The sequence below is a fragment of the Chiloscyllium punctatum genome, chromosome 38, assembly GCF_047496795.1.
Source record: "Chiloscyllium punctatum isolate Juve2018m chromosome 38, sChiPun1.3, whole genome shotgun sequence".
Classification (NCBI taxonomy): Eukaryota; Metazoa; Chordata; class Chondrichthyes; order Orectolobiformes; family Hemiscylliidae; genus Chiloscyllium; species Chiloscyllium punctatum.
The window spans coordinates 43,321,011-43,327,010 of record NC_092776.1 but is presented as its reverse complement, the minus strand read 5'-3'; positions in this window follow the sequence as shown (position 1 = coordinate 43,327,010).

Genomic DNA, 6,000 nt, shown 5'->3' with positions numbered 1-6,000 from the left:
ATCCCTGCCCACTTTCTTAAAATAAAAAGCTGAGCTTTGAGCATCAGTACAAAATAGTTCATTCCAAGGCTAGCACTTATGAGTAAGTAATTCCAATAGTAAATGAAAAATGAGAAGAATGTTACAAGTTGATTTTTGTCTGAGTGTGATTAAATAGCACAAATGTACTTTGCCTGTACTGAATTGTACTGTATTGGGTCATTCATAATAAAAGCCCAACTGAAGGACTTGAGCTGTGGTCATTTCCTTCAGTCAATAATTTGTCTTAAAGTCAGTTTGACATTCTAGTCAGTTGTCCACCATTACCAAACTATGCTTAATACAAAGTTAAGATGAATATGATTCCAAATAATCCATTCGTCCTTTAATTTTTTATATTATTTTATATATTATATATTTTATATTTTTAAATATTATATTTGTAATCATGTATGAATTTTGCTGCACAATTTTTTTTTAAGCATAAGTTTTTTAAATGTGAGTTCCCATTATGGAGGTTGTCAAGCATATTGGTTTTGGATTCAGCATTATCAAAACTCGAGATGGCTTCCATGTCGTCGGCTATTGAATTGACTTTCCAGCCCAAAATATTTAATATAAAAAAAACCCTTGTTTTCTGAGCTTTATAAAATGTAAATGGTGGTTTTAGTTCTCCATTGTCCCCAATTATTTTATCAAAACTCTCTTTCCTTTTCTTGAACTTTTATCTGCCACAGAACTATCTTTAACTAGAATTACTGACTGATAATATTTTAATGTTTCTACTGCAATCTGGCACAAAATTGTGTCATCACTTTTCATGCTTAGCATGATAGGCCAGTCAGCCTGTCATTCCATGCTGACTGTATGCAAGACCAACTAATTTAGTCTCACTTCTCCCACTTTTTTTTTAACAATAGCCCTGCAAATATTTGCTCTTTTATGTCAAGAAAAGAAGAGGTCCTAACACTGACCCCTGAGGAAGCCAATGATTTATCTTCCTCTGCACAAAAAAAAGTCAACTTAACCAATACCGTTTCCTGTCACTCAGGCACTTTATACCCGTTGTGGTACGGTCTCTTTCATTCCCTGATGTTTAACAGTGCCCATTACGTGATTACTTTTGGAGGTCTGAGCACATCACATCAAACATCCTCATTAACCTATTTTAATCTCATCAAAACAAAAAAAAACCAAGTTAGTGGAGCGTTTAAAACAAAAGCATTCTGGAAATATGAATTAAATACAGAAAATGCTGTAAATTCTAAGGAGCATCTATCGAGTGAAAAACAGTTTGTCATGTTGATGACTCATTAGGACTTAGGCCTGAAATGTTGACTCTGTTTTTTCCTTCTGCAATTGCTATCTGCCCTAAATATTTCCAGAACTGTCTTTTTATTTGCTTTCAACAAACCCTTGATCACAAATATCTGCTAACTGTTGAATCGGCAACTATCCATATAATTTCAGAACAGTGGCAAATAGTGTGATCTTTTTAATACCTGGATTCCAGGGATCAGGGTCCTCCTAAAAAAGGCTGAAGTCAAAGACTGGAAATGAGAACATCAGTTCTCCCACATCACTACTGCAAGTTACATTTTGAGGTAAGAATTGTGGCGTGAAATGTAACTGCACTTAACACTTTATTTTTAAATTGCAAGGTCATCAAATCCAGTTCCACCCAACTTTGTTCCCCATGATCTTTAATACAGGTTTTTCACATTTTCAATCAGACTAATTCCCTTGAAAAGAACTTAAAGTCCACATCAAAACATTTTGTGGTAGATAATTGTGTTCTTCCATGCTTGGGGGGAAAAAAAAATTCTACTTTAAATTAAATTTTAGATTGATTGATTGTCCAGTTTTGTGGTCTTCCACTATTCAGAAAGATGGAAACAGATTTTTCTCTGCTTTATAATACTTCATAATCATGAAGATCTTTATCAACTAACACCTCCAACTTTCCAGTTATAATAAAAAAAATCCAAGCTTCTAGTTTACTTTAATTCCTGAAATTACATCTATCTCAGAAGGTGAAAAGTGGATGACCGTTTAAAATACCGAATGGGATCCTTGGTTTTATTAATAAAGGCATAGAATATAGAAGCAAGGGAGTAATACAAATCACTAATTGGATCTTGGCTGGGGTATTACATCACTTTTTTACTACTACCCTTTGAGAAATATGGTGGAGATAGTGCAGAGAAGATTCACTCTAAATGAATACCAGAGATCAGATATTTTATAAGAGTCTGGAGAAGCTGTGATTGGGACTACTTAGAGAAAGTTGAGGGGAGATTTAATAAAAAGTGATTCAAATCATGAGAGATTTTGGTAAGTAGTGGGAACTGATGTTTTAGGAGAAAGTGAGGACTGCAGATGCTGGAGATCAGAGTCGTGAGTTCCACTGGATGGTGATTAGTTAACTGAAGATCGCAGATTTAAGGGGCTTGATTTTAACAAAAAATGCAACATGAGATTTCTTGTCAGCAAGTTATGATCTAGAATGTATTATCTGAAAAGGTGGTGGAAGCAGATTCAGTGCTGATTTTCAAAAGGAAATTAGCTCTTTTCTGTAAAAGAAGGAAAAGCTTAAGGTTTGGGGGCAAAAAAAATGAAGTGGAAGTAATTGATAGCTCTTTGAGATGGGACACAGGCACAATGGATTGAGTCCCCTACAACTGTATTTGATGCTTTATTAAAACAAATTGCTGCTCCATGGCTTTACAGAGATGTAGTCAAGATTAATTGTTATCTTCAGGTTGGGCGAGCTGAGGATAAATGGAACTAGATATGTTCTCTCAGCCATATTTTAAAGTGGTACAGTCTGTTCTGTCCTTCATTCATAAATTTGTGATTATTTTAAAGTTACATGCAGTGCAGGCCAGAATTCAACCTGGCCTCCCCTACAAGACCTTAAAGCAAACAGCCTGCTATTAGCAGCTGGCTGGGGTGAAGCTGGAGGATTCGTAGTCATAGGCCTATGACCTGGAAAGAGCCACCAGCAACCATTTTTTTAAAGGGTTGCTACTACTCCAAATGAAGGGTGCGGGTATACTCTGAGCCTATCAGATTACAGTAGGAACCAGATGAAAATATGAAACTGGACCTGTCAGAGCTCTGTGCCAACAGAGGATTACCCAGCCAGGCATTGCCAGTCCCTCTCAGCTACTGAAAGCCAGAGCCTTGGTTCTATTCCAGCCAACTGAGGAACTCTCACCAGCTCTGCAGCATTCCCACTCTTAGAACATGTAGAAGCCACAGGAACCTACATGTGTCAATGAGAGAGACCACAGTCTGGGTGTCCTTACGTTTCAGTGGAGATTCCCTGCATGCCATCTTCCATGCTGTCTGGAAAGACTGGAGGTCCTCTTTTCTGAGATGGAAAAGGTGAGACTTCCCTTTAGATTCTACCATGCAAGATTGGAGGGAGCAGATGAGGTTGGCAGCCATGTAGTTATCTAGGGTGAATGATAAAGTATCATAGTATCCATGTGAGAGCATGTAGATGGGTGACTGTTAGTGAGGAATATGGGATGTGGTTGCCAGGAGAATGATTAGAATTGACTGGATGCTGTATTACCAAAAAGCTAATGCGTAACAGATCTGAAAACCTTTACCTTGCTGGGATATAGGAAATGGATATTGTCAATACAGGGCTCAGACTCCGCACTAGTGGGATTAACTCAAACCAGATGTTTATTGTTTTATCTCCATGGGAGATGATGTTTCATTATACCCAAGAAAAGGATGAGAAGCACCAAGAAACATTGCGACGAGGGCCATCTGGATTGCCTTGAAGGAAAAGGTTCTGGAGCTGGTTGAGGGTACTTCTGTCACAGGGATTTTGAGGGCCCCTAGTTGAAAGCATTACTTTACTAGTCTGCATGTCATGATAAAAATCTGAGAGATATCTATCCCAGTTCTGCATTCATATGTTGTGTTGTCCAGTCCTAATCTCTGTTTTCTCTAATAGATCAGTCAGTGGTCACAGCAGCCAACATCCATGAGTAATAGTCCTTGGCCTCAAATGGACAAGGAGGATGTTGGATGGTGCAACATTGTCCCGTGCCTTGCACTATATCAGATGGTTCTCCCTTAGTAAATATGTGCCTGTTGACTAATTTGGCATCATAACCTGATTTGACACTCTGCAAATGCTGGAGGCTGTGATAGTCACATGTTACTATTGGAAATTTCCTAGTAGTTGCTGAGCTCTAGGCTGATGGCAAGTCTCTGGAGCTGACTACTAATTTGGTAGTGATGTGGGGAGTATGTACCTGTATGCCTTTTACAAGGTCAGTGAAGGAGTCCATCCAGCCCATGAGTTATGTCATCTCCCTCTTGTCTGTGCTCACCAGTTGAGAGTCTAGTGTTTGTCATGGAAAGTTCATTGGGTTTGTGGGATAAACGCATAGACCTATAAGGCCCCACACTGATACTTCCAGCTGCAGGAACACACACAGTGCCTGGAATCACCAGCAGGTCCTTGATTTTTTTTTTAAGTAAGCAGCAAGGTACTAGTGTGCACTGGCCATCTGCATCTGGGGCCCCCTTGGCCTGTCCCTGATAGTGGTAGCAGCTCCTTCCTCCCTTTTCTGCACCATTCCTGCAGCCTTCTGCCACAATTCAGGATTGCTTCATGATGCAGGTGTGTCCATGGTCTCAGATCCAGAGGGTGCCCACCAGAGTCATCCTAAACAACAGGGCAGCCATACTAACTGCTTTCCTCCATTGCAGCTGGCAGGAAGGGCTGTGTAAGGGAAAGCATTACAGAGCAGCACTAGAAAAGAGTTATGAAATCACCAGGAGGAGGAATGGAGTTCATTGTTGAACTGTAATTAGTTTCCTTTTCATGCTCTACGACTCCAAACCGCAGAGATCCCTGCCTCACTCAACAGATCCCATTGATTCCAATTCTGTTGGGGCTCCTTGATGTCAAACGAAGACAGATGCTGTCTTCGTGTGAAGGGCAGCCACACTCAACTCACTCCTGGAGTTTGGTTTGTTTGTCCATATTTGAAAATAGAATGTGATGAGAAGCCAAATCGCCTTGGTGATTTTTGGATAATGCGCATTCTGGCAGCATCGCTGAGGAATTAAGGAATGGTATTTTTGAGAATGCTTGGCTCCATTCACAATAGTGAGATTCCAGGGTGATCGCTGCATGCACCAATGTCTGTGTTGAAGTCTCTGTGCCGTTCTGTGTATGCACCGATGTCAACTGCTGACCTAGCAGCTTTCTGAGAGAGATACACTTCACAAGAAGCTGGTCAGTACATTCCTCCTCTCTCCATTATCAAGAGTAGGGCAGAGGAGATGACTTGCAGTGAGATAGAGAGACTGCCCCTATCTGCATTTCTGAGAGACCACTCCCTCTGCGACTCCCTTGTCAGATCTACATCCCACTCCCAGCACCTTCGCCTGCCAACACAGGAGGTGCAAAACCTGCAACCACACCTCCCCTCTCACCTTCGTCCAAGGCCCATAAGGATCCTTCCACATCTGACAGAGACTTACCTGTACTTCCACACGCGTCGTCTACTGTGTCTGTTGCACCTGATGTGGTCTCCTCCTCATTTGAGGAGACATGACACAAACTTGCGGATTATTTCAGTGAGCATCTGAGACACCCACACCAACCAACCCCACCATCCTGTGGCAATACACTTTTAACTTCCCCCTTCCCACTGCACCAAGAACATGCAGGTCCTGGTCTGCCTCCATCACCAATCCCAAACCACCTGCCACGTGGAGGAAGAACACCTCATCTGCCTTGGGTGCCTGCAACCACATGGGATCAATGTGGATTTCACCAGTTTCCTCATTTCCCCTCTTTTCCACCCCCCCCCTCCCTCCTTATCCCAGGTCCAAGCCTCCAACTTGGCACTCCCCTCCTGACCTGTCCATCTTTCTTCCCACCTATCTGCTCTGCCCTCCTCTCCAACTTACCACCTTTCCCCCCATCTTTTAATCTGCCAATCACCTTCCCAGCTACCTTCCCACCCCTCCCTGCTCCCA